At 33.9% G+C, this 8,847-nt stretch overlaps 1 non-coding gene across 1 annotated transcript; it reads right to left on the bottom strand.

Moving 5' to 3' along the window:
* Positions 1-8,351: 8,351 nt before the first annotated feature.
* LOC121206362 (small nucleolar RNA R71) lies at positions 8,352-8,458 on the bottom strand. Its single transcript, XR_005901432.1, has one exon. It is a non-coding gene; the product is annotated as a small nucleolar RNA R71 (small nucleolar RNA).
* Between the last annotated feature and the right edge of the window lie 389 nt (positions 8,459-8,847).

Raw genomic sequence — 8,847 nt, 5'->3', positions numbered from 1 at the left:
GACTCGAAGGATTCCGTGGATAGGCTTTATTTATTCAAGAACATATTCAATTTGATTCCAAAATCGGTTAGGGCGTTAAGTTGGTTAAGGAATTTTAATTTGTTTTCATCGGAAGTGGGGGGTTTGGTAGGGTTAGAGTGTTTACAGGTGAAGATATCGGTCACATGGTTTCAATAGGATGTCTTTAAGCAAGTTGGAAGGGTTGAAAGAGCTGGAACTTAAAGTTGCCAACCATATGTTTTTAAGAAGAAAAATAGTGTTTGGCAAGAGAGAAAATGAGAGGAAAAAAAATGACAGTAACCATGTGTTTGGCAAGAGAGAAAATGAGAGAAAATTTTTTGTTAAATAGATGACGTCATCTATAACGTCATGCGCTTATGTGGCATGCCACATGGGCTATTATGTTGACCTACAGTTTGATTAACAGTCAACTCACGTTGACCGTTAAAACTGGCTGATTTCTTAAAAAATCAAAACTTGAGGTTGTCAATCAAAAAATAAAAAGGTTAAGGGTACAAAACCAAAAGCCCCCAAACGTTGAGGTTTTTTTTGCAATTATGCCTATAATTTAATTCAATTTATCAATTTAAAATATCTCAAAACAACCTATTGTAATCATATAATAATTCAATTACAATTTTTAAATGTGCCCTAAAATTTTGCATTTTATTCAATTTAATCTTTAATACCAAAATAGCTATATCTTTCCAATTCAAGCTTCATTTTTCAATACAATTTCAACTTCAAACATATACAGTCCTATAAAATTAATGATTAAATAAATTTTATGTCAATTTTAAAATTTTTACATTTTAATCCGTAAACTCAAAATTAACAAATTTTACTTTACAAATTAGTCCTATTTCATTTCTAAGCTTCAAACTCTATCATTTAATATATATATAAAAAAACATCAAAATTCATCAAAGGAAACTTCTAAAACATTTGAAAGTTTTACAATTTAATACTCGAGTTAGCTAGGTCAATCTACAACGATCTCAAAAGTATTAAATTTACGAAAAAGGGCTCAAATAGGACTTACATGCAAATGGTCGAACCTTCGAAACATTCAAACATGGCTTCCAAGCTTTTCTTTTTAATGTTTCGGCGGAAAGATGAAAGTGATGAAGAATATCACTTTGTTTTTGTTTTGTTATTCTTTAATTAACTTTTATTTTAGTTTAAACAATTAAAATTTAACTTATGAATTATTAATTATAAAGCATTAACCCACCCGCCTATATAAAAGTGGCTAACTTCCACTTACGTCAAACAATCACTTTTTAACCCATTTTAATCAATAAAAATTAATAGCGAATAATTTTTACAATTTAGTTATTTTTACTTAATTAACTATCAGATCATCAAAATTTCCAGACCAAACTTCACTCAACTTATATAATAGCTCCCTAAATATTCAAAAATAATATTTATGAGCTCATTTTATGAAAATGAGGTTTTGATACCTCATTTTCCAAAACCACTAACTTTCAATACGCCCCATTTGGACCTTGACTGACTTACCAATTCACAAAAATTATCAGATCAAATTTTAATAAAACACTATAATAAAATCTTAAATATTATTAAATAATATTTATTGAATCGATCATCAAAATACAGAGTTCTGAAACTACCATTTTCTGTACCACTGAAAAATGGGTTGTTACAACTCTCTCATTCTTAGAAAATTTTATCCTCGAAATTTTTACCTGTGTACAGATTTAAGTACTAAAATTTCATCAATTCTTCTAGTTCTTATGTAGCTTTACGATGCAACAAAACTTTTATCAACAGTACTCGTTTATTTCATAGGTCTTTTACTTCACGAGCTAACACTTTCACTGAACTGTAGAATCTTTTTCTCAAGGTGAGACTTTCAGGAAAACAATGTCATCATTCTGATATTCAATATCCTTTCTTTTTAGATCGATATACAATTTCTGACGGCCTGAGGAAACTTTCAAATAGTTTTAGATAATGCAGACTTTACCTTATGTCTCTCTGATCAAATTAGTCCCAACAAGTTTTCTTTCACACAATTCTGACTAGTATAACTAAGTTCTACAATTACAATTGTATAAAGCTTCATATAACACCATTCAATACTTAATTGACAGTAGTTACAATGTAAAATTTTAGTTAACATTTTGATGGAGTAATTTTTTTAATCGAAATAAAATGTGCAGACTTAGTAAGTCTGCCAACAATGACCCAAATTGCATCTTTCTTTTTTAGTGTTAATGATAAATCTGATACGAAGTCCACAATGACTTGATCTCATTTCCATTCCAGAATCATCACAGGCTGTAACAAACTTGATAGAACTCGATGCTCGGCTTTAATTTGCTAATGTAACAGGCTTCCGATAACATATTTTGAAATTTCTCTTATACTTTACTACTAATACAACTATGTTACAAAACTGTATACTCTAATACTACCTTGGTAACACGAATAAGTATTGCTTGGAGCTTCACAAAAGTCATCTCATTTTAGTTCTGAATCTTTCGGCATCCTCAAACAGATACAAAGACATAGATTTTCGTTGCCATCAATATTGAGCTCGGAAGTACCATACCACTCTTCATTTAGCTAACACTTCAAATTGTCTTTCTGAAATTCCTAAATTCTCTAAAAATATACTAGTTTAGATCTCCAGTCTATTGAGAATAGAATCCTCATAATTCCAAGTCAAACAAGTATTCACGATAAGCTCTATCAACCTTTCCTGACCTGATGAAACTAGCAGTTTTTTGTAATAGTTTCATTAACGACAATGTGATCACTATCAAGCCTTAATTAACCATCTGTAACACTTACCTATTCTCAGAAATTGTGCTCCCCTATACATTCTTTGAAGATTTCCAAATCACATCTACTGACCTTTTATTTGGATCAACACAAATAACTTTAGCCGACATTTCATGTTTTAAGGATATTATCGCTAGAAGTTAGATTTCACACTTGATAAATATTTTTGCATACTATGCTCTTCTCTTATAAAGTCTGTAACTCAGTTCTTAGTTGTTTTTCACGTTCGATTTCATTTCTCAAGTAAATCAAGATATTATTCATACGGAGCAACAGACGTTTGATATTTATGGTAGTTTCATTCACATGACCGTGTGGCTTGGCCGAGTGACAACTTCCGTGGCACCGATATTGCAATACCCATTCTAAATGATGTTTTCCTCGAGTTTGAGCCATTATCATCTCCTTACACCAACTCAATCACATCATTAGGTCCCCTATGACATCATTTGGCCAATTTGGGTCTCAAAAGGGTGTAAAACTAGCAAAAATGTTTATTAATGCTTAAAACTAAAAAAATAAACAAAAACATATAAAAGACACTTTAATTGGTTATTTGATAAATCATTGAAGCATGGAATTGACTAATATATGTATGTTGATGATGATTAGGAACTAAGTTTTAATTGACGTCTCTAAGTGAATATTTAGATAGATGAGACCGAGAGGAGATCCTATTGCGAACCAATTTGATTTTCCTAATTGGGTAAAATGGTGACCGAAAGGGAAACTTGGACCAATTTGGACTTTGAGAAATTTAGACACCTAATCCAAGAATTAATTAGCAGCATGGATATCAACCAACCACTTTATCTCATTGAATTGATATTTGTGTATTTCTGTCTATTTTTCAATTTAGTCCTTCAAGGTGTAGTGTAGTATAATTAAGCTTGAATCATGAATTGTTGAATATAGTACTTAGTAATTAGCTAGCTAGACTTCTTAATTGCTTGTATTGTCATTTTCATTCACCTTATTGATCGATCTCTCTTGTGTTCGGTCCTTGGAATGCTCTAAGTGTTCCAATATAACATTTTAAAATATTACAACTAACATGTCCCACTTGCAATCAAGCTGCTTTAATTAATGATATTTTGTGCTAATTCCCTGCTCAGCATTCATATGCCATGGCACAATCAAAGACACATAGTACAAGAATAAAAATACTCCGTGTTTCTATCACCATTGATCACCCATTTGCATCTCGATTTTTGCTTCCACAAAAGCTCTTCCAAATATAATATTGTTTCCAACTCTATTCGAAGTTTTAATTCTAACTTCTTCAAGTTCCTAGTTAGCTGAAAGTCTAGTGCCTCTTGAATCCTTCTAAGCCTTGCACTAATTTGCTTCTTTCTCCTTATAATGTGACTAAAGACATCCCTGTTCCACTTTTTAATCCATTCCGTAAAGCTGCTAATTATATTTTTTATATTATCTTTATCATTCTGGATTGTTTTTACAAAACCCTTAAATGATTCATGAGAAAGCCATCTGACGAAAAAATGAAATGGTCTTTGCATCTTTTTTCTAGGCTTATCACCTAGCTTTATTAACAACGGTCTGTGGCCAGATTTTAGACGATGACGGTGTTAAACTACAAATTTTGGAAACGCCAAAGCCCAATCAAAATTACATATTGTTCTATCTAGTTTTTCAAACACCTCCCCTCTAGCCCAAGTGAATTAAGGACTTGTGAATCCCATATGTCATAAATTATTGTTTAAAATACACTACTTAAAAATTTGACATATAATACGATCGGAAGCTATAACCCCACCACACTCATTAAGACTTAAAACTACATTCCAATCCCCTTCAATAACCATGGCACATTTATACTCTCAGCTATCATATTAAAGTAACGCCACAAATCCTTTCTTTTATTCGACTTCGAACTCCCATAAACAACAATCATATTAAAAAAATTCCAAAACTAATCACCCTAACACCCATATGAATAAACTAGAAATGATTATATATAACATCTATTTCAATACGATCATTCTATAAAGCCCAAATGCAACCTACAAAGCCTTTCGCTTTTACCTGATGGGAGAAACTAAACCCAATTTGAGCAATGGTCGAATCTACCTTGCTCTTGCTTACCAAAGTTTCCAATAAAAAAATAATGTTAATCTTAAATTCTCTAACATATTCCTTCACAATTTGGTAAAATCCAGGATTTTTACATCCTTGGCGATTTCAAATAAAAATCATAGGACTCATCATCAAAAGCATAAAAAAATAGAATTATACCAGGCTCAAACATAATTTTTCATCCTATCGTGTACTCACATGAAACCACTACATCCATAACCTCAATTGTTTGAGGTTTGATTTCTTTACAAACCACTTCATTCTATTATGCTAAAGCCTACATTGCTTTAATCGTCGAGACCAACCTGTCCCTCCTCAGACTTAGTCACACCTAAGGTATTTTTGGTCTACTCCAAAACTTACCCTTCATTATAGTGGAAGCCCTACAGAGAGTGGTAGGAGCTTCTCCACAAGTTGCACCAATGCCTACAATTTAGTGAGCTTCGATAAAAGAACTACGGAAGTATGATGCCACCAAGTTGAAAAGATTAAAAGGAGTTGATCCCTCGATAGTTAGAGCTTGGCTTGAATTGACAAATAAAATATTGCAACAACTTGAGTGTTCTTTGCACAAGTGTCTCACATATACAATTTCTCTCCTGAAAGAGGAAGTGTATCAATGGTGGCTGACAATTATCTGATATGTGTTAGTTGTACAGAAAAAAGCATAAGGAAAAGTGTTGGAAAATGACCGGGACATGCTTCCATTATGGGTCATTAGACCATTTTGTTCAAGATTGTCCAAGAAATGATGTTGATTCTCCTACTACCACTTAGAGGTTTTCTCCTACTATTATGGGTTAGGGAAATCCTCATGGGGCCTCCATATCAACAGGTAGCTTGACAAAAAGGATTGTGTAATCAGTTAAGAGATCCAAGGCTAGAGTCCTAGTAATTTGATATGTCATAATTTGATACATCAAATTAGGTTCTCCAATACACTCGAGGAGCTTATTCTCAAGCAATTTACATGTCTTTTATATGTTTTTTTATTGATTTTTAGTTTCAAAACTTAATAGACATTTTTGTTGAGTTTTACCCATTTTGAGACCCAAATTGGCCAAACAGTGCCATAGGGAACTTAACGATCTGATTAAGTTTGTGTAGAGAGACGATGATGGCCTAACCTCGAGGAAAATATCATTAAGAGTAGGTGTCATGAAATTGATGCCATTGAAGTTGCAACATACAGACTTTTCACCTTAACGATACAAAACTTTAACAAAAAATCAATAGGGAAGATTATTATCATAGGAGTCGTGATACTGAAGGACAGATGTCAAAACACCGAGCCAACCTCATGATAACGAGCCCTTAAAGTCGTGATACCCCTGAAGGTGTTTGTAACGGCCCCAAATTCTCGAGTCAACATTCGAGCGTTGACCTGAGTTACCGATGGATAAATTTATTTTGGGATTGGGTTTTATTGGAATTAATAATAAACCGTAAATTATACACATTTTACCCCATGTTAATGCATTTTATGGATGATTTCTCATTAGAATTGGTGAATTCGATGCTTCTAATGCTTTAATTTCATGTTTTATACTTAGGAGAGCATAGGAGAGCGAAAGGAACGAGAAACGGGCCAAAAACGGAGAAAATGAGCCAAAGTACGAAATCAGCACGGCCTCACACGGGCAGACCACAAAGCCGTGTCAATCTGGCAAAATTGGAGCACGACGCACACAGGCATGTCCCTGCCGAGCCCATGTTAAGTCCAATTCGGAAAAGCCACTTTTGAGGGCTTCTAGGCATTCCAAAGCCTATAAATACACCCTAGAAGAGGAGAAAAAGGAAGACGGATGAGGGGGTCAGGAATTACCCCAAGGAAGTCGATTGATCCATCTCAGAAGCCGGATTCATCATCAAGACTGAAGATCTCTCCTCAATTTCCCTTCAGGAGTTTTGGGTTTTCTTTATGTTTTGTATTCTTTATTCTTCTGAGATGTTTTTTTATTTAGTTATGAACTAAATCCCCTAAATACCTAAGGGGAATGAAACCTAAGACGAATCTTGTTATTATTTTCTGAACGTATGATAAATATTTAACTTGTTCTTAATTATGTATTCTTAACTCTTGTTTTGATATCCCAGGATACTGATTCAAGATATGCTCTTATTCAGAGGAGGAATAGACCCTGTCTAAGAGTACTTTTGTCATAACTAAGCAGAGTTGTTTGCGCGCCTAGAAATAGGGTGATAAGATTTTGCCGGATTAGGGTGAAACCTAATAAAGAGATCCATAGATCGAGTTAATGCAACCCTAGGTATTAGAGAAAAGTCTCGGTTATTCAATCTAGGTATTAGATGTTATTAGTCTTGAATAGGGATAATAACATAACTTAGGGATCTTTACGGAACAAGTTGAATGAATAAATCGTCCGATTCAGAGCCAGAATAACAAGTAAAGTCTAGGTGGATTTTTCTTAGGTATTGTCACAAGTTAATCGATTTTCCCAAAAGCAATTCTCCAATTCTTTTCTCTGTGCGTTCTTAGTTTAGATAATTAGTTAATTAAAACAAAACCCCACTATTCTTAGGCTAGATAATAAAAAGACAATCATTACTAGTACTTTTAGTTCCTCTGGGTTCAACAATCCGGTCTTGCTAAAACTATACTACTGTTCTATAGGTACACTTGCCTACATTGCGATAATAGTTAGTCTAGGTTTGATCTTCATTATAAATATTTATTACTTGTTACGAATAACGCGATCAAGGTTTTGGCGCCGTTGCCGGGGAACTAAGATATTAGGAATGCTCAATTTTTATTACTTTAGCCATTTATTTTTCTTGCAATTTAATTTAATTTAATTATTATTTATTAATTTACTTTTTCTTTCTCTTGGCAGGTTTTTATAGTTTATGACTAGAAGAAACCCGTCGGGACCATTACTTTCTGATGAAGAAATCGATCGCACAGTTGTAGAAACCACAGAGAAATAAGGCGCAACTTAAGATACATAGAGAACGAGCAAGAAGATGATACTCAACCCCCAACCAAAGAGATGGCTGAAAACCAAGGCAATCAGCTACCTCCTGCAATTGCGGCTAATCAAAATCCTGCTCCACGCACTATGTATGATTATGCTAAACCTTCTTTAATAGGAACGAAATCTAGCATAGTTAGACCGGCTGTAGCTGCAAATACTTTTGAACTAAAACCTAACATAATTCAAATGATACAGCAGTTTGTTCAGTTTGATGGTTTGCAGGATGAAGATCCCAACGCTCACTTAGGAAACTTTCTGGAATTTTGCGATATATTTAAAATCAATAGCATTTCTGATGATGCCATTCATCTTCAGTTATTTCCTTTTTCATTGAGGAAAAAAGCTAAACAGTGGTTGAACTCGTTACCACGAGGGTCAATTACTGCTTGGGAACAAATGACCGAAAATTTTTTACTAAAATATTTTCTGCCGGCTTAAACGGCTAAATTACGTAATGATATCTCTACTTTTGTGCAGATGGATTTAGAAACACTTTACGATGCATGGAAGAGATACAAGGACTTACTGAGAAGCTACCCTCACCATGGGTTACCGCTTTGGCTTCAAGTACAAACATTCCACAATGGTCTGAATCCCTCGGCTCGGTAAATGGTTGATGAAGCTGCTGGCAGAACCATCAAAAACAAAACACCTGAAGAGGCTTATGAATTCATTGAAGAAATGTCACTGAATAACTATCAGTGGCAAGTCATGAGGACTAAGCCAATAAAAACAGCCGGCGTTTATAACGTCGACTCAATTACTATGCTGTCAAATCAGGTAGAACTTCTCAATAAAAAGATTGATGGTTTACTTGGTTCTACGCAGGTACATCTAGTAATGAGGTGTGACTCAAGTGGAGGAGGTGTGAATACAGAATATCAATCCTTCAATCCCACAACCGAAGAGGAACAAGTCAACTATATGGGTAAAAATAACT

This window comes from Gossypium hirsutum, chromosome A01, assembly GCF_007990345.1.
Source record: "Gossypium hirsutum isolate 1008001.06 chromosome A01, Gossypium_hirsutum_v2.1, whole genome shotgun sequence".
Lineage (NCBI taxonomy): Eukaryota > Viridiplantae > Streptophyta > Magnoliopsida > Malvales > Malvaceae > Gossypium > Gossypium hirsutum.
Note: the sequence above shows the minus strand (reverse complement) of the source record. Positions and strands in the feature narration are given on the sequence as shown.